The sequence below is a fragment of the Phyllobates terribilis genome, unplaced genomic scaffold, assembly GCF_046119375.1.
Source record: "Phyllobates terribilis strain yellow unplaced genomic scaffold, ASM4611937v1 Scaffold_5__5_contigs__length_657084704, whole genome shotgun sequence".
In the NCBI taxonomy this organism is placed as follows: Eukaryota; Metazoa; Chordata; class Amphibia; order Anura; family Dendrobatidae; genus Phyllobates; species Phyllobates terribilis.
In genome coordinates this window covers 36,431,939-36,457,155 of record NW_027362765.1, presented here as the reverse complement: position 1 = coordinate 36,457,155, position 25,217 = coordinate 36,431,939, and the positions used below count along the sequence as shown (strand labels likewise).

The 25,217-nt window shown below is 44.3% G+C and overlaps 1 long non-coding RNA gene across 2 annotated transcripts in view; it reads right to left on the bottom strand.

Moving 5' to 3' along the window:
• Positions 1 to 25,217, bottom strand: part of LOC141270700 (uncharacterized) — a 96,525-nt gene that overhangs the window by 9,354 nt on the left and 61,954 nt on the right. Inside the window, exons 4-7 of one of the 2 annotated variants that reach the window (XR_012321717.1) lie at positions 20,201 to 20,266; positions 6,540 to 6,685; positions 4,680 to 6,053; positions 328 to 503 (exon numbers count right to left, since the gene is read on the bottom strand). This is a non-coding gene — a long non-coding RNA (uncharacterized lncRNA). The remainder of the gene's footprint in view (positions 1 to 327; positions 504 to 4,679; positions 6,054 to 6,539; positions 6,686 to 20,200; positions 20,267 to 25,217) is intronic. The other variant, XR_012321718.1, reaches the window with a different exon arrangement.

The following is a 25,217-nucleotide window of genomic DNA, read 5'->3' as shown; positions in this document are numbered from 1 at the left end:
GACAGCCAGAACAGTAGCGCACCAGTTCCAAACTGGCTGTCAGTGCCGGGGCTTGGTTATAGCCGACAATCAGTAGGTAAAGAACGGTGACTGAACCTGCGCTTCTGAAAATCCTAGGCTGTCTTGAGGAATAAAGGTCATTTTTTCCCCAGTGGGTACACTTTGTTCCGGAGTAGGGCAGCTTTGGAATGCAAATAACCTTCATATTAATACAAAATTTCTAGGTTAATACCATTTGGGGATGTGACAGGTTTCCTTTCACGATTGCTTCTGTTCTCATACAGTTTGTATTGTCACGTGTTAAAGGACCATGAAATATTTTATTACTTCTTATATGCATCTGGAAAGAATCCAAAATGTAGCACTCGCACCATCTGACTCAAAGAGCAGTTTTTGTAGGAATGCAGATAGCTGTACTTCAAGGTCTGATGCTGCCTCTCCAACCCATTGCTGGTGTTTACTTGAGTGTGTTGCTCTCTTGTCCTGTAGTAATGTGCCCATTTCTGTTTCAAAGTAAAAAAAATAATAAATATAAATAATAAAATTTTATATATATATACACACAGTACAGACCAAAAGTTTGGACACACCTTCTCATTTAAAGATTTTTCTGTATTTTCATGACTATGAAAATTGTACATTCACACTGAAGGCATGAAAACTATGAATTAACACATGTGGAATTATATACTTAACAAAAAAGTGTGAAACAACTGAAAATATGTCTTATATTCTAGGTTCTTCAAAGTAGCCACCTTTTGCTTTGATGACTGCTTTGCACACTCTTGGCATTATCTTGATGAGCTTCAAGAGGTAGTCACAGGAAATGGTCTTCCAACAATCTTGAAGGAGTTCCCAGAGATGCTTAGCACTTGTTGGCCCTTTTGCCTTCACTCTGCGGTCCAGCTCACCCCAAACCATCTCGATTGGCTTCAGGTCTGGTGACTGTGGAGGCCAGGTCATCTGACATAGCACCCCATCACTCTCCTTCTTGGCCAAATAGCCCTTACACAGCCTGGAGGTGTGTTTGGGGTCATTGTCCTGTTGAAAAATAAATGATGGTCCAACTAAATGCAAACCAGATGGAATAGCATGGCACTGCAAGATGCTGTGGTAGCTATGCTGGTTCAGTATGGCTTCAATTTTGAATAAATCCCCAACAGTGTCACCAGAAAAGCACCCCCACACCATCACAACCAGGCATGTAGAGTCCATCCGTTCACCTTTTCTGCGTCGCACAAAGACACAGTGGTTGGAACCAAAGATCTCAAATTTGGACTCATCAGACCAAAGCACAGATTTCCACTGGTCTAATGTCCATTCCTTGTGTTCTTTAGCCCAAACAAGTCTCTTCTGCTTGTTGCCTGTCCTTAGCAGTGGTTTCCTTGCAGCTATTTTACCAGAAAGGCCTGCTGCACAAAGTCTCCTCTTAACAGTTGTTGTAGAGATGTGTCTGCTGCTAGAACTCTGTGTGACATTGACCTGGTCTCTAATCTGAGCTGCTGTTAACCTGCGATTTCTGAGGCTGGTGACTCGGATAAACTTAGCCTCAGAAGCAGAGGTGACTCTTGGTCTTCCTTTCCTGGGGCGGTCCTCATGTGAGCCAGTTTCTTTGTAGCGCTTGACGGTTTTTGCAACTGCACTTGGGGACACTTTCAAAGTTTGCCCAATTTTTCAGACTGACTGACCTTCATTTCTTAAAGTAATGATGGCCACTCGTTTTTCTTTACTTAGCTGCTTTTTTCTTGCCATAATACAAATTCTAACAGTCTATTCAGTAGGACGATCAGCTTTTTTCACAGTCATGAAAATACAGAAAAATCTTTAAATAAGATGGTGTGTCCAAACTTTTGGTCTGTACTGTGTGTGTGTGTGTGTGTGTGTGTGTGTGTGTGTGTGTGTGTGTGTGTGTGTGTGTGTATATATACATATATATATATATATATATATATATATATATATATATATATATATATATATATATATATATATATATATATATATATATATATACTGCTCGAAAAAAAAGTAGGGAACACTCAAATAACACATCCTAGATCTGAATGAATTAAATATTCTCATTGAATACTTTGTTCTGTACAAAGTTGAATGTGCTGACAACAAAATCACACAAAAATCATCAATGGAAATCAAATTTGTTAACCAATGGAGGCCTGGATTTGGAGTCACCCCCACAATTAAAGTGGAAAAACATACTACAGGCTGATCCAACTTTGATGTAATGTCCTTAAAATAAGTCAAAATGAGGCTCAGTATTGTGTGTGGCCTCCACGTGCCTGTATGACCTCCCTACAATGCCTGGGCATGCTCCTAGTGAGGTTGCAGATGGTCTCCTGTGGGATCTCCTCCCAGACCTGGACTAAAGCATCTGCCAACTCCTGGACAGTCTGTGGTGCAACGTGACGTTGGTGGATGGAGCGAGACATGATGTCCCAGATGTGCTCAATCGGATTCAGGTATGGGGAACGGGTGGGCCAGTCCATAGCTTCAATGCCTTCATCTTGCAGGAACTACTGACACACTCCAGCCACATGAGGTCTGGCATTGTCCTGCATTAGGAGGAACCCAGGGCCAACCGCAACAGCATATGGTCTCACAAGCGGTCAGAGGATCTCATCCCGGTACCTAATGGCAGTCAGGCTACCTCTGGCGAGCACATGGAGGGCTGTGCGGCCCTCCAAAGAAATGCCACCCCACACCATTACTGACCCACTGCCAAACCAGTCATGCTGAAGGATGTTGCAGGCAGCAGATCGCTCTCCATGGCATCTACAGACTCTGTCACGTCTGTCACATGTGCTCAGCGTGAACCTGCTTTCATCTGTGAAGAGCACAGGGCGCCAGTGGCGACTTTGCCAATCCTGGTGTTCTGTGGCAAATGACAAGCGTCCTGCATGGTGTTGGGCTGTGAGCTCAACCCCCATCTGTGGACGTTGGGCCCTCATACCACTCTCATGGAGTCGGTTTCTAACCGTTTGTTCAGACACATGCACATTTGTGGCCTGCTGGAGGTCATTTTGCAGGGCTCTGGCAGTGCTCCTCCTGTTCCTCCTTGCACAAAGGCGGTGGTAGCAGTCCTGCTGCTGGGTTGTTGCCCTCCTACGGCCCCCTCCACGTCTCCTGGTGTACTGGCCTGTCTCCTGGTAGTGCCTCCAGCCTCTGGACACTACACTGACAGACACAGCAAACCTTCTTGCCACAGTTCGCATTAATGTGCCATCCTGGATGAGCTGCACTACCTGAGCAACTTCTGTGGGTTGTATAGTCCGTCTCATGCTACCACGAGTGTGAAAGCACAACCAACATTCAAAAGTGACCAAAACGTCAGCCAGAAAGCATTGGTACTGAGATGTGGTCTGTGGTCCCCACCTGCAGAACCACTCCTTTATTGAGGGTGTCTTGATAATTGCCAATAATTTCCATCTATTGTCTATTCCATTTGCACAACAGCATGTGAAATTGATTGTCAATCAGTGTTGCTTCCTAAGTGGACAGTTTGATTTCACAGAAGTTTGATTTACTTGGAGTTATATTCTGTTGTTTAAGTGTTCCCTTTATTTTTTTGAAGTGTGTGTGTGTGTATTTTCACAATGAAATACAATAATTAAACTGCGGAGTATCCACACAAGCCTGTAAAACAAAATAAATGTCTTTTTTTTTCCCCACAACCTAGTAAAGCCAATATAGTAAGATAGGAGATGGCGGCTGCTACTGATGGCGTTGTATTTAGATAACAGTGGGAGGAGCTCTGCCTCTAGCTCCTCCCATCTACATAGAATTGTAACTGTAGCAACTACCATCTCAGTAATGGGAAGTGTTTTCACTAAATACAATTTTTGCCACAGGTTTTAGAACTGTGATCAATGATCTATTGTGGTGGAGAAAGAAGCAGATTTCTCTGATAAGATATGAATACAAAGTTTATTATTTTCATGTGCATTATCGTTTTATTAAATAAAAATGAAGACTGTTCCAGTTTAAAGTTAAACTTATGCTACATCAGTTTGTTAGCAACCATTTCCATTCTTAATGTAGTATGCAAAATCTTGCCAATTTTACGAATGGGTCAGAGTAGTAATTTTTTTTTTCTCCTATAACAAGTTAATCAAAGACTTCTAGTTTAAGATGCAGAAAAGGTAAAAAAAAAAAAGAGCGAAACATTAATGAAAGGTGAAAATGTGACTACAATTCCTAAAATAATGCCAAGTACATTTTTACTCTTTTAATGAAAGTGTCGATCCTTTCAAGTGTAAATACAGCTAGCCTACAAATCCCACCAAGGACGACATCTGCAAGGAGTTTGTTTGCATGTTCTCCCCGTGTTTGCGTGGGCTTCTATCCAAACTCCAAAGACCTAATGATAAATAATTTAGATTGTGAGCCCCACTGGAGACAGTTATTGTGAGCCCCACTGGAGACAGTTATTGTGAGCCCCACTGGAGACAGTTATTGTGAGCCCCACTGGAGACAGTTATTGTGAGCCCCGCTGGAGACAGTTATTGTGAGCCCCACTGGAGACAGTTATTGTGAGCCCCACTGGAGACAGTTATTGTGAGCCCCACTGGAGACAGTTATTGTGAGCCCCACTGGAGCTGTGTAAAAGGAAGCATAGCAATTAAAAACAGGGGTAAATGAAATGCTCACGGATAAACACTTACTTCTATGTCTGTAAGCCATTTGTTTGTAAACCACATTTTCTGTAAAGTAGTCAGTGCCAGCTCATGATCTTCTTTCGTTATAACTGAGGGCTAAGAAGCTAGGAAAGGATCTCCTTTCGTTTGCTATAAACTCCATGGTCTCTATTATTAATCCATTCACTGCAGGATTTTTCACGGTGAAAGTCACATAATTTGATGTCAGCATCTAATAATGGGAGAATACAAAATCAAAGACTAGATTAAAATTAAAAAAAAGTCTATTTTTTTTCCATTGATTTTATTGGCCAAATTTCTGCATTATGAGAGGTTATTTGTACAATCTATAACTGGTTTTATTAGAAGACTGCTTGCAGTACTTGTAAAAATGCTCATGTCGGACTATGTTCTCTTTGCAAACCGTCGAGAAAGACACTGCAAGAAACAAAATCTGTTTATAGAATTCAGCAAAATTCTATATCAGGGGACAGAGTGTGTGTGTATCAGGGGGCTATCGGAAGTCTATGATACTACCTCCAGTTAATAACATAAAAAAACTAAAACTGCATTCTGTAAATGAATATGCATTTTGACAATCAGCTAGGCTCGTAGCATCGGTTATCCTTAACATTCTAAACTAATTGAATTGTTAATTTGAAAAAAATAAGCAGTTACTATAGAAAGTATTTAAAAATACTTTTAGAATTTTTAATCCATTGTTTATTTTTAAATTTGTTTGTAACATTTACCTTCAAATACTCTACTTATGGCATTTATTTCTTCCAAACAGAAGTCTACCATGAAAGAAGCGGGTGACCATTCCATATTCCATTCACGAAATATACGCAAAGCCTCTTCTACACTATTGCTATTTTCCTGTTGGACCACAAAAGCACCAACCACCATATAACAGACATTTGTTCTTACACATAGAAAAAAAAGTGGAAGTGCATATTTAGTTGTCTGATACGTAGCGTCCAAGAGCGTGATGCTGTTACCATATTTCACCAGCAATTTTTTTTGCCAGTCTGACTGGTAGCAAAGAAGAAAGTTATCAGTTGTTTTGCCTTCCTCATTAACACTATGAGGACGACAAAACAAGCTGTACTCCAGATTTTCTTCTTTCCACTGGGAAAACCGCTCTAGCACAGTGCTCTGGTCAATTACTGAACTTCTTGCTTCCTTGGTAGAGCGTCTCATTATATTATCAATATCTTTCATGGTAGGGAAAAATCTTCTTCTTGAGTTCATCGGGAATTCCTGTCCCACAAACAGTTCATGGCGGACAAAATGATCTAATCATTTTTTAATGTCTCGCTTCTTCGTGACTCCACTTTTAAATAATTCCGTAATTTTGTCACAGACTCTTGGGTCAACTTTTTCTCTTATATAAGAAACCTAAACATGAAACAGATATGCAAATTAAAAGCGAAATATATGTGTAACTCATTAGCGACTAACAAACTTGAGCAGTTGCTATCCACACCTCTTTAGGGATACATGATTAATGATGATACTGACCAACGTTCTAATATGTTTGCAGCTGCGGCCTGGCTATAATACACTGATTTAATGAAAGTTTGTCAATCCTGGCTTGCCTGGAGACCCTGTTAATCTTTGGGAAGTCAGCGCTTAAGACAAGTGCACTTTGGTAGATTGTACACCTCCTAGACCATGACATCTCCATCTTCTCTCAACACAATCCACAAACCTACTGTATCTGATCACAGAGCAATTGCATCTGTGGTTTTCCTGCAGGATTCTAGAGATTATTATATATTATAGATCGATAGATCTATAGATACACACACACATATACATAAACACACTCACATATACACACAAAAACTTTTGTTAGAAAAAATTCTGGCAAAATAAATTTACCTGACCATCTACAGGATGGTTTTTATGGTCTGACCGCTGCGGAAACAGAATTATATAGTTGTGGTCCAAGTTTGACATTTTCTCCAAAGCAACTCGGATTTTCTTTGATGTCACACTCATTAGCCACTTTGTTTTTTTTTAGCAATCTAAAAAAAAAAATCTAACAATTTGTGTAAATTTATTTTTTTCATCTTTGGGGTAACAAGTTGAACGATAATTGTTACTGATTATTACTGATGTTATAGGATATATTTTTTACATGTCCTCGTACAATGTCAAGTGGGAGAAGACATAGCTTAGTTTTTATTTAGTGTTATCACTAAAGAGATCCATAAAGAAAGATGTATGCACCAAACTATATAAAAAATAAGCGCATAATAGGTATATCTTTAAGAGAACATGTCACATCTCTAAAAACTATTTACCAGCAGATATAGGATTAATATGCAGGTAAATATTTTTTAAATCAGATTAGACTGCCTTATAGGAGCAACTAATACAGGGAGAAAGTTAAAGGGGTCATACAGGTTTTTGACACAGGTCTGACGTCTATGTGACTGCAGACTTGTGAATCCTCACATTGCAGTGACTATTCTCTGCTGCTGGTGGTGGAGAAACAGAGTGGTCATTTGACCGCAAATATGAGCTATGCATTGTTACATCCCTGGCTTCGTGCTTGCATAGTGCACCACCTCCCATAGACCGCAATCTTACCTGTCAGTCCAGCCTGCTAATCTTGCTCCAGTTCATGCTATGTGCATTTCTCTTGACTGACTGCTTAGGGCGGCGGCCAGGTTACTTCCTGATTCTTATAGCTGCTGTGGGCGCAACCCTAATGCGTCTCCAGCCTATTGCTGTGAGTCACTGGATATTTAAACCCCCTCCACCCAGTAGGAGGTGCCTGAGCAACACCTTCACTCAGTTTGTCTTTGCAACTGTATTGCCAGGTCCTGTCCTGTTATCTCCGACTTCTAGTCTGTTTCCACCACTCTGGGGGCTGCATTCCCAGACCTGTTTGTTAGAACCTTGCTCTTAGGTTTTTTCTATTGCTGGTCACATGACCTTGTTGGCCTATTTAGTCCTGCTCCGCCCTTCTGGCTTTGCTGGACTTCATTGTATTACTACTCTTTAGCTAGCCTGTGCTCAGTATCTAACTCTGTTAGTTTGCTTGGTCTTCGGACCTCTGTGTTCTATATATTTTGTTTGTTCGTCTGTCTGCTACTATTTCTGTTAGGAGGTGTCCATTTTGCTCCCAGTCCCTAGTACTTGTAGGGATTCCTTCCCCACATCTATAGGTCTCCGTACAGACTAGCTGAGGACTTTAGCAGGTCTGATCGCAGGATCAGGTTCCCTGTTACATCGTAGGGATCAAGCTGAGTTCTATCGTAGGGACAGATCTCCTCTCTTTCCTTAGCTCTGGTAGCAGAACATAACAGTAAGTCCAGCCTGCAAATTCTCTAAGGAAAGATTTTTCTGTTCCATCATGGTGTCGGTTCTGGATTTGGCTAAATGCCTGCAGGAACTCTCTCTGGAGGTGGCCGAGCTCCATCAGCACGTGAGTAACTGTCCTGGAGCACATTTCTTGGAGCCTAAGGTACGTTTGCCTGATTTATTTTTTGGTGAACACCAAGAATTTTTTTCATTTAAAAATGCTTGCTTATTGTATTTTCGTTTGAGACCCAGGTCCTCTGGGGATGAATCCCATCGCATAGGGTTCATAATGTCACTTTTGCGCAAAGAGCCTCAGGAGTGGGCCTTTTCTTTGCAACCTAGTGATACATGCTTTAGATCAGTGGATAGTTTTTTTTCTGCTTTGGGGCTATTATATGATGATCCTGACCGTGTCTCATCTGCTGAGACTGAGTTGAGACGTTTGAGACAGGGATCAGGTAATGTGGAAAAATATTGTACTCATTTCCGTCGGTGGTCTACTCAAATAGGGTGGAACGATTCTGCTCTGAAGAGTCTGTTTCTTGCTGGGCTTAGTGAAAGGGTTAAAGACCTGCTAATTGCTTATCCCACACCTGAAGATTTGCAACAGGCTATGCAATTAGCTATACGGGTGGATAGAAGACTGCGTGCAAGGGTTAATGAGAGCAAATCCTCTGCTATGTCAGTTTCTGGTCATGAGAATGTGTGTACTGACAGTGGAGAGCAGATGGAGATTGGAGCGATGGCACCTCGCTCTCAAGAAAAGGACCGCAGATTTTCTGAAGGTTTGTGTTTCTATTGCGGAAATTCTGGTCATTTCATTAAAAGCTGTGTGCTTCGTATGAAGAAAGAAAAAAAAATGGTCAGTCATGCCCGTATTGCCTGTTTAAATTCCAAGGGTGTATTTTTAGCTGCTTCCACTATTGCTCAGGATAAATTAATGGAATTTCGGGTGTTTGTCGATTGTGGGTCTACTCTGAATGTAATTGATGGGGGATTCTTGGAAAAACTCAATTTAAAACCCGAACCTTTGTCATCCCCCATTGCTGTGGTTTCTGTGGATGGCTTTCCTTTGAAGAATGTTACTCTCAAGGTCTGTGAATTTCCTCTCACTATTAATGGTGTTCACCATGAGAAATTGGATTTGGTAGTTTTGAATAACTTGCCTTCTCCGGTGGTGTTGGGATTGCCCTGGTTAAAATTGCACAATCCTGTACTGGATTGGTCTACCAATGAAATTAAATCCTGGAGCCATAAATGTTATGACAAGTGTTGTAACGGGCGCATTGCTGCTGTGGATAGAGGGGAATTGCCTGTTCCTATTCAGGATTTTTGGAGAGTTTTTTCTGAGAAGGAATCGCAGGTTTTGCCTGCCCATAGAGACTATGATTGTACTATTGAATTTGTCCCTGGAGCGACTCTTCCTAAAAGTCGTTTATTTAACCTTACTATTCCTGAGAGAAAGGCTTTGGAGGAATAGATACAGACAAGTTTGGCCGCCGGTCACATTAGGCCCTCTAAGTCTCCTGTGGCGGTTGGATTTTTTTTTGTAAAAAAAAAGGACGGCGGTTTACGTCCTTGTCTGGATTTTCGTGAGATTAACAAAATTACTGTACGCAATCCTTACCCACTGCCATTGATTCCTGATCTGTTTAACCAGTTAGTGGGGGCCAAGTGGTTCTCTAAAATTGACCTTCGGGGGGCATACAATCTGTTGCGCATGAAGGAGGGTGACGAATGGAAGACTGCTTTTAACACTCCTGTGGGTCATTTTGAGAATTTGGTTATGCCCTTTGGTCTTACTAATGCTCCTGCATTTTTTCAGAATCTTATTAATGACATCCTTAGACCTTTGATCGGCAAAAATGTGGTTGTGTATTTGGATGACATTTTGATTTATTCGCCGGATCTGGAATCTCATTGGCGGAGCGTACGTGAAGTATTACAGTTATTAATTGACAATTCGCTTTTTGCTAAGCTGGAGAAATGTGAGTTCGCTGTACAGAGAATTAGTTTTTTGGGCTACATTATCTCCAGCGAAGGTTTTGAGATGGACCCGGTGAAAGTTCAAGCTGTGCAGGAATGGCCTAGGCCTATTGGTTTGAAATCGATACAGAGGTTTTTGGGTTTCGCCAATTATTATAGAAAATTCATTAAAATTTTTTCTATTATTGTCAAACCTCTGACCGATCTCACCAGGAAAGGTGCTGATGCGGTTCAGTGGACTGCTGAGGCCATTGAAGCTTTTGTGTATCTCAAGGAGAGGTTCACCTCTGCTCCCATCCTTATGCAGCCTGATGTGACTAAGCCGTTTTTGGTTGAGGTTGATGCTTTCTCTGTGGGGGTTGGCGCAGTATTGTCTCAGGATAACGGGGATGGAGTACATCCCTGTGCCTTTTTTTCAAAAAAATTTTCGGAGACTGAACTGAATTACGATATTGGTAATAGGGAATTATTGGCTATTAAACTCGCATTTGAACACTGGCGCCACCTCTTGGAAGGTGCTGAATTTCCCGTTCAGGTTTTTACGGATCATAAAAATCTGATATATCTTGATGCTGCCAAGCGCCTGAATGCCCGTCAGGCTAGGTGGGCACTGTTTTTCTCGCGGTTTAATTTTTCCGTTACTTACATCCCAGGTACTAAGAATGTTAAGGCGGATGCCTTGTCTCGCAGTTTTTCTCCCATAGTCGGTGCTGAGAAAGAGGAGAACATTTTACAAGAAGGTGTTGTGATAGCTGCTTTGGACTCCGTTTTGGAAGATGAGATTCTTAAAGCACAGGAGAATGCCCCATCTAACACTCCCCATGGGAGGTTGTTTGTGCCTGGGACCTTTAGGAGAGATTTGTTTGTTGAATGTCACGAATCTCGGTTGGCAGGTCATCCCGGTATCTCTGAGACCAAGAGACTGGTGGGTCGCAGTTTTTGGTGGCCTGGATGGCAGAAGGAAGTCATTAAGTGGGTGCGTCAATGTACTATATGTGCTAGATCTAAGTCCTCACATACTCCTGCTGCGGGGTTACTTTGCCCTCTGGAGGTTCCCAGTGCTCCTTGGACACATTTGGCTATGGACTTTATAACTGACCTTCCCCCCTCTGAGGGTTTTACTGTCATCTGGGTGGTCGTGGACCGTTTTAGCAAGATGTGTCACTTGGTTCCCTTCGTCAAACTGCCCTGCGCTAAGACTCTCGCTAAGGCCTTTGTCAAGGAAATTGTCAGACTTCATGGCATTCCTACTGACATTGTTTCTGATAGGGGACCTCAGTTCGTGGCTCGTTTTTGGCGCGCCTTTTGTGACAGGTTGGGAGTTCATTTGTCGTTCTCATCTGGATATCATCCTGAATCTAATGGCCAGACAGAAAGGAAAAACCAGGATGTTGAGCAGTTCTTGCGTTGTTTTGTGGCAGACAATCAAGAGGGGTGGTCTGAGTTTCTGCCACTTGCTGAATTTGCTCTGAAAAATCATACATCTTCTTCTGCTGGTTGTTCGCCTTTTTTTTGTTGTTCTGGGAGACATCCGTTGTTTGGGTCGTTCTCCAAGTTGGTATCTGCCGTGCCTGAGGAGGAGAATTTTTCCGGCGATTTGGAGAGAGTTTGGACGGATGTGCGTGGTAATCTTCAGGAGGCTAACAGAAAATCTAAATACTACTTTGATAGGAAACGACAGGAGGTTTTGTTCGCTGTTGGTGACATGGTTTGGTTGTCCTCTAGGAATCTGCGGTTGAGGATTCCTTCTAAGAAATTGGGTCCCAAGTTTGTAGGGCCCTTTAAGGTGCTTCAGGTTGTCAACCAATCTGCTGTTAGGTTGGAGGTTCCTACCTCCTGGAGAATTAATCCGGTGTTTCATGTCTCTCTGTTGAAAAAAGCTGTTATGTCGGATTGTGACGCCTCTGCCTCTGTTCCTCCGGTGGTGGAGGACGGGGAATATGAAATTTCTCGCATCCTTAATTCTAGACGGTATAGAGGTAGTTTGCAGTATCTCGTGGCCTGGAAAGGTTTCGGACCCGAGGATAACTCATGGGTGAGGTCGGATGATGTTTCCGCGTCCAGACTTATCAGAGCGTTTCACAGGAGATTTCCTGATAAGCCTGGTCCTAGGGGATCCGAAGGATCCTCTTAGAAGGGGGTGTACTGTTAGAACCTTGCTCTTAGGTTTTTTCTATTGCTGGTCACATGACCTTGTTGGCCTATTTAGTCCTGCTCCGCCCTTCTGGCTTTGCTGGACTTCATTGTATTACTACTCTTTAGCTAGCCTGTGCTCAGTATCTAACTCTGTTAGTTTGCTTGGTCTTCGGACCTCTGTGTTCTATATATTTTGTTTGTTCGTGTGTCTGCTACTATTTCTGTTAGGAGGTGTCCATTTTGCTCCCAGTCCCTAGTACTTGTAGGGATTCCTTCCCCACATCTATAGGTCTCTGTACAGACTAGCTGAGGACTTTAGCAGGTCTGATCGCAGGATCAGGTTCCCTGTTACATCGTAGGGATCAAGCTGAGTTCTATCGTAGGGACAGATCTCCTCTCTTTCCTTAGCTCTGGTAGCAGAACATAACACTGTTATCTCTGACTTCTAGTCTGTTTCCGCTACTCTGGGGGCTGTATTCCCAGGCCTGTTACCTGTGACTTCTAGTCTGTTTCCGCCACTCTGGGCACTGTATTCCCAGGCTCGTTTTTGTATCTCATTGAGTAGCAGTTCCTGTTGGAACTGTATCCTAGCCTGTTACCTGTTTATCTCTATGTCCGTACCTTCCCTTTTCCTGCAGTATCTGAACCTGCACCTAACTCCAACTCGTTGTCTCTGTACTTGTGTTTGTGAGTTTTGTGTCCACTTGCTACTTCATAGTAAGTACCTTGTGTGTATCTGGTTCTGCTTGTCCCTTTTCCCTTCCTCCGTATCTTCCTGTATTTTCCAGTCTGTTCCATGTGAACAGAGCTCTGTCCTCTCTGCCTTGCCCACCGCTCAGGCGGTTTCTCTCTGCTCTGACTTGCCCACCGCTCTGGCGGTTTCCCTCTGCTCTGCCTTACCCACCGCTCCGGCGGTTCCGCTCTGCTCTGCCTTGCCCACCGCACCTGCGGTTTTCGCTCCGCTCTGCTTGCTCACCGCACCAGCAGTTCCTCTCTGTTCTGCCTTGTCCTCATCTCCGGCGGTTTCGCTTTACTCTGCTTGTCTTCCGCATCTGCGGCTCTGTACCTGTCTCCCAGTCTGTACTGGACCCTATCCAACCTGCACTCCAACCTGCTAGTACCTCCCGGTCTGCACTCCAGCCGTGCTTGCCAGTATCTCCCTGTCTGCATACCAGCCGTGCTTGCCAGTGCCCACCTGTCTGCATACCAGCCGTGCTTGCCAGTGCCCATCTGTCTGCATACCAGCCGTACTTGCCAGTACCCACCTGCCTGTATGCCAGTCTAACCTGCCTGTTCCTTCATTCCCCGGTGTGGGTCAACAACTGTGACCGGGGTCTGACCTGGAGTCGCACCTGGTCCCTCTGCTCGGTTCCTCCTTGGTCCACGGAGTCGACTAAGCCGCCGTGCGACCTTGGTCGGATCGGGTTGATACCTAGTTACGCCCCTCCAGGCACTCCTCGGTTCATGGTACAGTGGGATCACTAATCACGCTCACGTCAGTCAGTCCGGGCGCGAGCGTAACAGTTTGCTCAGGCCATGGTTCCCGTTGAGCCCCATGGCCTTTTACTCTCAGAGACATTTTAAATCCTTGTCTGGTGAATACGTGCACCAAGAAGAAATTTTTTTTCTCAAGCTAAGGTCCAGGTGATTTACGCACCAGCCCAAATGGATCTATCAGCACTCGTTCCTGCGGATCCACCACGGTGCTATGGAGATCCAAAACATAGCCGTGCATTTGTGGAGCAATACATGCTGCATTTCAAGTTCTATGCTCACTATTTTCCTACTGATCGGGTTAAAGTAGCATTCATGATGTCCTACCTAGAGGGTGATGCCTTGAAATGGATCACCCCTCTATGGGAAGCATGAGATCCTATCATCTTTGACCTGCAGGCCTTCTTGGTGGCCTTTCTAATGGTCTTCGATGACCCCAATCCTGAAGCCTCTGCTAAAGCTTCCTTTCCCAATATCCCGAAGCAGCCCCGATGGGTAATGTGTGTAGGTAGCCTACCAGTCCTCCAGCCCGAAGAGACTGCTGCCCACCCAGAATCCCCACAGGATGACTATGCTCCACAGAATACTTCTCTTCCCAACCTCAAGAGGCAGTCCAGATGTGCAAGGCGTAGAGGTAAACCTTCACGCCAGGTTCTGTCCTCCCAAAGACCTACTGTTCCCCAGCCTGTAGAGGCAGCTGTCCGCACAGAATCCATGAAGGATGACTATGTTCGTCAGGCAAAGCAGAAGCCAGAACTCAGTCACAAAATTGGATTGCGGTCCCGCTGCGGTGGTCTGGGACCCCCTGACGGTCTTTGTCCAGCGAAGGTTGGAGAATCCCAAGACATTAGTCCTGTACGAGAGGCTGCCCTTGGCGTTAGTGTTTTCTTTCCACAGATGACCATGACTGTCTCCGTGGCAAGTGAAGGCCTCGGATTAACCGGAAGTTTTGGGCTTAAAGCCTTGAAGAGTCGGTGTCCGATTCCCGTCCGACAACTCCAGAAGCCGGTTTGGGCATTGTCAGCAGAAGGACGAGCCCTACTCAGAAACAGCCTAAATATGTCTGTACAAATTAAGCTCCAGATTGGAGCATTACATATGAAGAAGTTCACATTCCACGTGCTGACTGGCTTACCCACAGGTCGTCCAGAGCCGAACGATCTAGTGCCCGCTCAGGTCTGGAGATCCTGCATGGTGTATCCTGGGGGACTGCTAAGGTACAAGGGGTGTCCAGTCCACATATCTTCAGGACAGTCAGCAGTTTCTTCTTCTTCTTCACCAGATCTGCTAGTCGCTGACTCGCTGTGCGCTGAAGTCTCCGAAGGAAGAGAAGCGGAGGCGATGTCCCCACACAGTCTCGACGATTGTACCAATGATCTAGCTTCAGGTACCGTCCCGCCTTACAGACAAGTCATCTCTGAAACCAGTCTGAAGATGGTCCTAAAGCAAGGACACTCCGTCTCTAATAAATCTGGTCCTATGTCCATCAAGGCGGTGTTTAACCCCGAGCCTCTGCACCCCTCCAACCAGGCGGAGGACCTCCAGTTGTCTCCTGAATCCTCCGGGGTGCTACCTGATAACATAGGGAAAGAGACTTTCCTACACCCGGTACCTGGTACGCCGCCCACTTCATCCAGTAAGCTTGGCAAAATGTACTTCGAAGCAGTGATTACCCCCGAGTCTCTGCATCCCTCCAACCAGGCGGAGGACCTCCAGTTGTCTCCTGAATTTCCCGGGGTGCTACCTGATAAACGGAGAGAGACTTTCCTACACCCGGTACCTGGTACGCTGCCCACTTCATCCAGTAAGCTTGGCAAAGTGAACGTCAAGGCGGTGGTTACCCCCGAGTCTCTGCACCCCTCCAACCAGGCGGAGGACCTCCAGTTGTCTCCTGAATGCACCAGGGTGCTACCTGATAACAAATGGAGAGAGACTTTCCTGTGTGCTGTTCCTGGTACTTAACCCACTTCATCTGTTGCTGAGGATGGCTTGATTGGAGGAAGCATCCTAGTCACCAAGATGATGAGACCAGTTTCGTTTCCTCTAATGGACAGAAGAGGTGATCCTCTTGAAGAGAAGGATTGGCCTCCAAATTCTCTGCAGAAGAACCTTGCAGGCTTGAAGACGAGGGGGCGTAAAGGGGGGGTACTGTTACATCCCTGGCGGCGTGCTTGCATAGTGCACCACCTCCCACTATGCAAGACCGCAATCTTACCTGTCAGTCCAGTCTGCAATCCCTGCTCCAGTTCATGCTATGTGCATTTCTCTTGACTGACTGCTTAGGGCGGCGGCCCGGTAACTTCCTGATTCCTATAGCTGCTGTGGGCGCACCCCTAATGCGTCTCCAGCCTATTGCTGTGAGTCACTGGATATTTAAACCTGCTCCACCCAGTAGGAGGTGCCTGAGCAACACCTTCACTCAGTTTGTCTTTGCAACTGTATTGCCAGGTCCTGTCCTGTTATCTCTGACTTCTAGTCTGTTTCCACCACTCTGGGGGCTGCATTCCCAGACCTGTTATCTCTGACTTCTAGTCTGTTTCCGCTACTTTGGGGGCTGTATTCCCAGGCCTGTTACCTGTGACTTCTAGTCGGTTTCCGCCACTCTGGGGGCTGTATTCCCAGGCTCATTGCAGTAGCAGTTCCTGTCTGAACTGTATCCTAGCCTGTTACCTGTTTATCTCTATGTCCGTACCTTCCCTTTTCCTGCAGTATCTGAACCTGCACCTAACTCCAACTCGTTGTCTCTGTACTTGTGTTTGTGAGTTTTTTGTCCACTTGCTACTTCATATTAAGTACCTTGTGTGTATCTGGTTCTGCTTGTCCCTTTTCCCTTCCTCCGTATCTTCCTGTATTTTCCAGTCTGTTCCATGTGAACAGACCCCTGTCCTCTCTGCCTTGCCCACCGCTCAGGCGGTTTCTCTCTGCTCTGCCTTGCCCACCGCTCCGGCGGTTTCTCTCTGCTCTGACTTGCCCACCGCTCCGGCGGTTTCCCTCTGCTCTGCCTTACCCACCGCTCCGGCGGTTTCTCTCTGCTTTGCCTTGTCTACCGCTCCGGCGGTCCCGCTCTGCTCTGCCTTGCCCACCGCACCTGCGGTTTTCGCTCCACTCTGCTTGCTCACCGCACCAGCAGTTCCACTCTGCTCTGCCTTGTCCTCCTCTCCGGCGGTTTCGCTTTACTCTGCTTGTCTTCCGCATCTGCGGCTCTGTACCTGTCTCCCAGTCTGTACTGGACCCTATCCAACCTGCACTCCAACCTGCTAGTACCTCCCGGTCTGCACTCCAGCCGTGCTTGCCAGTATCTCCCTGTCTGCATACCAGCCGTGCTTGCCAGTGCCCACCTGTCTGCATACCAGCTGTGCTTGCCAGTGCCCACCTGTCTGCATACCAGCCGTGCTTGCCAGTGCCCACCTGTCTGCATACCAGCCGTACTTGCCAGTACCCACCTGTCTGCATACCAGCCGTACTTGCCAATACCCACCTGCCTGTATGCCAGTCTAACCTGCCTGTTCCTGCATTCCCCGGTGTGGGTCAACAACTGTGACCGGGGTCTGACCTGGAGTCGCACCTGGTCCCTCTGCTCGGTTCCTCCTTGGTCCACGGAGTCGACTAAGCCGCCGTGCGACCTTGGTCGGATCGGGTTGATACTTAGTTATGCCCCTCCAGGCACTCCTCGGTTCATGGTACAGTGGGATCACTAATCACGCTCGCGCCAGTCAGTCCGGGCGCGAGCGTAACATGCATATTTCCGGCCACATTCTCACTACACACGCACAGCATCGCTCAATACAAGTGGATTGAGTGAGGCGACGCATGTGTGCTTATAATGGGGCCGTGAGTATGCATATTGTACATTTGCAGTCACATGACCACCATTTCTCCACCACCAGCAAATAGTCACTGCGCAATGTGAGGATTCACAAGTCTGCAGTCATGTACAGTGACTGTAGATTATATTGAAAAACCAGAACCCCTTTAAAATTAAATTCTCAAGGCATAGCAGAGAGCAGTGACAATCAAGGTTCACCATACTGTCAGCACAGCTGCAAAGACTAAATCTCCAATCTGAGCATTACAGTTTATAATTTAAAGATATACTTTGCCGTGTTCTTACTGTACCTGAAAGTCTGGAAACTTCACTATATGATATACATAAATTTTGGATGGACATTTAATTTTCTTGGTATGTTGAAATAATTTCCTGTGTTTTTTAAAATGATGGTCGGTAGCCTTTAAATTCAATACAAATTAAATTGTTTACATATTAAAACATTAAAGCCTTTAACACAGTATGGCTATTAATGCCTATTCATATAAACATTTTCATTATATTTAAAGTGAATGTCACACGATTTTTGATAGCAGACAGAGCCTCTGATTCCAATGTGTAACTTAGTCTGCTTCTTAAAGTTTTAATCAACAGGGGGTCACTATAGGACTAATATATGGGTCCTCCATATTCATAAGCTGTTTAGAACACTGACTATACCTGTAAATGGCAGTATAATACCAGTGTAGACAGAAAGCTGGCAACCAGTGGTATGGTTGGGGTTACACAGAGCTCAGCCTTCAGAGAACTGCTAGATTTGTGCAGATAAAAGCGATTTAAAAAAATGCCAACAGCCAATTAACTGATGAGAATCCAGGTCTCTGCCCCTACATCGCACTGCTCTCATAAGGGGTAGTAAAAACATAGCAATATACATTTTAGGGCTTTTTTCACTGAAGCCTATACAAATTAGCCTCAACTCCCCCAGAAAAGGCATGGCAGTCCAAACGCGCGTTGGAGTGGTGATATCTGATGAAGGTACATTTATCCTTGTACACATAGGTCCGTTGCAGGATTTATGGTTTTTATATGAGCATATTATTTAAACCAGGACACTGGCTTGTGGCTGCTCCCAGGCTTTATATAATTGATTACACACTTTGTGTTGCCCATAGAAAAATGGCTACAGCAACCTATGTCCTGATAGTTTACTCTATTATATATGCCTCTTGAATACTACACTATATGTACTTATTCTTACCTTGCCATATTTCGGTGCTATATTTTTGGTCAATCACTTGTCATTACCCTAGTCCCTAATATCTTGTACATTTTTATACAATGACTTAATATTGTTTTTATCCTTCTACCCCCCTGGTTCTTTGGTTCATTATTTTTCATATGCTTTTCAAAAATTCACTATGTGGACAAGCACACAATCAGTCATGTCCTCAATTTGTTGTCATTACTGTCCAGATGTAAAAAACAGGCATGCAATATCAAACCAAGACTTGGCTCCGCAGTAAAGCATGCATGTCATTTCAGCAGATTTTGCAGCTTTAATTGGATAAACCGACTAAAGCCCCCGTCTCACATAGCGATCTCGCTAGCGAGATCGCTGCTGTGTAACGGTTTTGGTGACGCAACAGCGACCTCACCAGCGATGTCGCTGTGTGTGACACTTTGCAACGATCAGGCCCCTGCTGTGAGGTCGCTGATCGCTGCAAAGTGTCCTGGACCATTTTTTGGTCGTTGCTCTCCCGCTGGCTAGCACACATCGCTGTGTGTGACCAGCGGGACCAACGATCAGGCTGGTATCCATGGTAAACATCGGGTTACTAGGGGCACGCGCGCACTTAGTAACCCGCTGTTTACCATGGATACCACTCTGCTACGGTGCGCGGGAGGTTACCGTTCACCTTAGCAGAGTCGTATCCATGATAAACATCGGGTTACTAAGTGCGCGCGTGCCCCCAGTAACCCGATGTTTACCATAGTTACCAGCCTGCTCCTGCTTCAACAGCAGGCTGGTAACCGGGAGCAAGACATCGTGGACGATGTCGCTGCTCCCCTGATCGTTGGTGAGCCTGCCTGTTTGACAGCTCACCAGCGATGTATTAGCGATGCAGCAACGATCCCTGACAGGTCGTATCGTTGTCGGGATCGCTGCTGCATTGCTTAGTGTGACGCGGCCTTAACACTTGTGCTTATTTCATTGTTGGTAAGTTGGATGTCGAAGGCAAACTTGGGGTTGCCTATATACAAGAAGTGCAGCACCAGGGTGGATAGTTAATTCAAAACCGGCAACAAGAATGTACACTTGGTTTTGTGCCACTTTGAGCTCCAACTAGCCAGTAAATCATTGTTAGTTTAAATTACCTATTGCTTTGAACTTTCTATGTATTTTCTACAAGATTATAAAAGTAAACACATCTGCTTGATAACAATTATAACACATGTTAAAAAAAATAAAAAAAAATTGGGGGGTGGGGGTGGGTGGAGGGGATTCCAAACCTAGATTGGACTACATTTATGGTACATATTTATAGTCTATGCAAAAACTTAATTTATCCTTATCTGAAACACAAACTCAGTCAAAAAGTTTTAGTAGCCATTAGATATGGAGTAGATGTAAACTTAGACATTCTTAAAATGATGTTAAAAGCATCTAGCTAATAGATTAAAAATCGTAAAATATGTTACACAATCTTGATTTAAAGGGTATTACCTGACTGTGTGTTTGAGAGTCTGAATATCTCCTTTTTTTGTGCTGCAGCCCTATCATTATCAAGATGGCAAACAAATACCTTTCTTCCAAGAATAATGAAAGGAACACCTGAGTACTCACTAATGCAAATATTATTAATTACTGGTCCTTCCCAGTGCACAGTAACCTTTGAACTGGGATTGAAAGCTGAAAAAAAACACAAAAACATAACATTTTTAATACACTTTAATAATAAGGTGGTACCGCTACCAGATCTACAAGATCCTGAACTAAAAACCTATAAATAAAATGGAATTAGACCCATCTGTAATTTGGTTTCCAGAAGTCCCTCAGGACAGCACAACAGGAGCTAGTCCTTCCTTGACCTATAACAGGACGTGATCAAGAGGCAAGAGCCACCTCCCACTGTTTTTCAAGGGCTGTAGAGTCAGTAAGCCAAACCTCCGACTCATTTTCCTTGACTCCACAGCACTGCCTCACTACTGAGCATGTACATAAAGTGAAGCATCCATCTCAACTAAAAATGGACATCCTTCGATCAGGAACAGAAGACATTCATAGGGCATTTTAGACCTTTCTCAAACAGTTACAAAATGCAGTTATAGCTCATACTGAACCCAATTTAATATATATTTTAGTCAATTTTATACCAACTACACCAAAATGGACAGACTCCATACCCCTTGTGCCACCGAAGGATGATACAAATGGTCTATACGAGCCACTAGAAACTCATATGCAAGATAAATACTTTAATGGCCCTAGATAGAGCAGTGGCGACTTGATGAGTAAATGATCTGCAGGAAGACCAAACTTATGCAAGCCTAAAGATAAACAAAAGGGAGGGAAAATAAGGGTGCTGTGCTGAGTGACTTCTGAAAACCGAAGTACTGGTAGGTCTAATTTTTTTTTTTTTATTTATTTATTTTTTTTAAAGTCCCTCTGGACAACACACCAAGAGTAATACCAGAGAAATTGCACAAGGGCGGGGACAGAAAGCCCTAAAAGGACTGAAGTTCTGGGCAAGAAGTCGACTAAATATAGAAACCATCTGTAATATCATAAGAAAATATAGACAACAATAGAAATCTGCAAAGATATGTCTGTAATGCCAAATATTCAGTATAAATTTGGTCAACAAAATATACAGCTTAAGTTGAGAATGAGAGACACTCCTGTTGTACCCCGATAACAATAACGAACCACAGTGATTGTTAGATGAATGATAACACTGCAGCCATAGAATAGACCCAAAACACCTTATTGCCCAGCAAAAGGTATGGCAATAACAGACACAAACAATGAGGACTGCTGCAGACATATTAACCTCCCATGTGCTTAACATCACAGAACTGTTCCTTCACCGCTCCTCCTGGTCTCAGACTAAAACTGTTATGATCTTCAACAAGAACTAAGGAAAGATAGGGGAAAGCTGTCCCTACAGTAAGACTAAGCTGAATCCCTACGATGTAGCGGGCTGCCTGTTCCTAGTGAACAGACCCGCCTTCGTCCTCGGCTAGTCTGAACGAAGACCTATAGAATTAAGGGAGGGGTCCCTAAAAGAACTAAGGACTGGGACAAAAATGGGACACCTCCTAAACAGAAATTGTTGTAGAACACAAAAGACAAACTGACAAAAAGTACTAGAGGTCCAAGAGGACCAAGCAAACTGACAGAGATAGGCACCGAAGCACCAGGCTAGCAAAACAGTCAAACAACACTGAAGTCCAGCAAAGCCAGAAGGGCGGAGCTGGAATATATAGGCAGATGGTCACGTGACTGCAAAACACAAGATAGAAAAAACTAACAGGAGGGTTATAACAGTACCCCCTCTTTTATGAGGATCCTCCAGGCCCAGGCCTATCCGGAAACCTCCTGTGGAAAGCTTTAACAAGCCTAGGAGCAGAGACATCATCCGTCCTTACCCAGGAGTTGTCTTCGGGACCGAAACCCTTCCAGAAGACAAGATACTGTAATCTCCCTCTATGCCATCTAGAATTCAAGATACGCGAAATTTCATATTCGTCGTCTTCCACCACAGGAGGAACTGTGACAGTGACGTCCCTATCAGATACATCAGCCTTTTTCAACAAGGAAACATGAAACACAGAATTAATCTTCCAGGAAGTAGGGACATCCAATCTAACAGCAGACTGGTTAACAACCTGAAGCACTTTAAATGGACCCACAAACTTAGGACCCAGTTTTTTAGAGGGAATCCTCAACCGCAGGTTCTTCGAGGACAACCAAACCATGTCACCCACAGTAAACAAAACCTCTTTACGTTTCCTGTCAAAATACTTCTTGGACTTTTTGATAGCCTCTTGAAGGTTACAACGTACATTAGTCCAAACTCTCTCAAAATCACAGAAAAAAATTCTCCGGCACCGCCGACCCCAATTTGGAGAACGAACCAAAAGACGGATGTCTCCCAGTATAACAAAAAAAGGAGAACACCCAGCAGAGGAGGATGTATGATTGTTAAGAGCAAATTCTGCGAGAGGCAGAAACTCCGACCACACCTCTTGATTGTCCACCACAAAACAACGCAAAAACTGCTCAACATCCTGGTTCTTTCTTTCAGTCTGTCCATTAGACTCAGGATGATAACCAGACGAAAATGACAAATGGACTCCCAACCTGTCACAAAAAGCACACCAAAAGCGAGCCACAAACTGAGGTCCTCTATCAGAAACAATATCCGTGGGAACGCCATTGAGCTTGACAATCTCCTTAACAAATGCTTTAGCGAGTGTCTTGGCGCAGGGCAACTTAATGAATGGAACCAAATGACACATCTTACTAAAACGGTCCACGACCACCCAGATGACGGTAAAACCCTCGGACACAGGAAGATCAGTAATAAAATCCATAGTGAGATGCGTCCAAGGCGCACTAGGAACCTCCAGAGGGCAAAGCAACCCCGCAGCAGGAGTATGTGAAGCCTTTGACCTAGCGCACACAGTACACTGACGCACCCACTTGATGACTTCCTTCTGCCATCCAGGCCACCAAAAACTGCGACTGATCAGTCTCTTAGTCTCTGAAATTCCTGGATGACCTGCCAACAGAGACTCATGACACTCCACAAACAAATCTCTCCTAAAGGCTCTAGGCACGAACAACCTCCCATGGGGAGTGTTAGATGGAGCATCATCTTGAGCTTTCAGAATCCCATTCTCCAAAACGGAGTCCAAAGCCACCACCACAACTCCTTTCTGTAAAATGCTCTCCTCCTCCTCGGCACCGACCGTAGGAGAGAAGCTGCGAGATAAAGCATCGGCTTTAACATTCTTAGTACCAGGGATTTAGGTAACAGAAAAATTAAACCGAGAAAAAAAAAGTGCCCACCTAGCTTGACGGGCATTCAAGCGCTTGGCAGCATCCAGATAGATCAAATTCTTATGATCTGTGAAAACCTGAATAGGAAATCTAGCGCCTTCCAAAAAATGACGCCAATGTTCAAACGCGAGTTTAATAGCCAGCAACTCCCGATTTCCAACATCATAATTCAGTTTGGTTTCTGAACATTTTTTCGAAAAGAAGGCACAAGGATGTACTCCACCCTTGTTCTGAGACAAAACTGCTCCGACCCCCACCGATGAAGCATCGACTTCGACCAAAAAAGGCTTGGTCTCATCAGGTTGCATAAGGATAGGGGCAGAACTGAACCTCTCTTTGAGATACTCAAACGCTTCAATGGCCTCAGTAGTCCACAGGGCCGTATTCGCACCTTTCCTGGTGAGATCGGTTAGAGGTTTAACAATTACAGAAAAATTCTTAATGAATGTAATAATTGGCAAAACCCAAAAATCTCTGTATAGATTTCAAACCAATAGGCCTAGGCCATTCCTGCACAGCCTGAACCTTCACAGGGTCCATCTCAAAGCCCTCGCTGGAGACAACGTAGCCCAAAAAACTAATTTTCTGCACAGCGAACTCGCATTTCTCCAGCTTAGCAAAGAGTGAATTATCACCCAATAACTGCAAAACTTCACGTACACTCTGCCAATGGGACTCCAGATCTGGTGAATAAATCAAAATGTCATCCCAATACACAACCACATTCTTACCAATCAGAGGTCTCAGGATGTTATTAATAAGGTTCTGAAAAAATGCAGGTGCATTGGTAAGACCAAAAGGCATCACCAGATTCTCAAAATGACCAACCGGAGTGTTAAAAGCAGTTTTCCATTCATCACCCTCCTTCACACATAACAAATTGTATGCCCCCCGGAGATCAATTTTGGAGACCACTTGGCTCCCACTAACTGGTTAAACAAGTCAGGAATTAACGGTAATGGGTAGGAATTGCGTACGGTAATCTTATTAATTTCACTAAAATCCAGACATGGACGTAAACCGCCGTCCTTTTTTTTAACAAAGAAGAATCCAACTGCCACAGGCGACTTAGAAGGACTAATGTGACCAGCAGCCAGACTAGTCTCTATGTACTCCTCCAAGGCCTTTCTTTCAGCGATAGTCAGATTAAGCAAGCGACTTTTGGGAAGAGTAGCACCCGGAACAAACTCAATGGCGCAATCATAATCCCTATGAGGAGGTAAAACTTGCGACTCCTCCTCCGAAAAAAACCTCCAAAAATCTTGAATAGGTACAGGTAATTCCACTTTTTTCATAGCCGCAATGCGACCATTACAACATTTACCATAGCACTTCAGACTCCAAGACTTAATCACATTAGTAGACCAGTCCAATAAAGGATTGTACAGTTTTAACCAAGGCAATCCTAGAACAACTGGAGAGGGTAAATTGTCCAAAACAACCAAGTCCAAAATTTCTTGGTGAACTCCATTGATAGTGAGAGGAAATGCAGCAGTCTTGTGAGTAATACATTTCAAAGGAGTGTTATCAATTGCAACCACAGAAATAGGTGATGACAAAGGTTTGGATTTCAATTTAAGGTTTTCCAAAAACCCTTTATCAATCACATTAAGTGTTGAACCACAATTCACAAATACCTGAAATTCAATCAAATCTCCCTGCAGAGTAGTACTCCCAGAAAGAAATACTCCTGCAGAGCGTAAACAAGCTATACGGGCATAACTGACCTTTTTTTTTTCTTTACTTAAACGACACTCACAATACTTAATCAAATGGTCAACTTTACCACAATAAA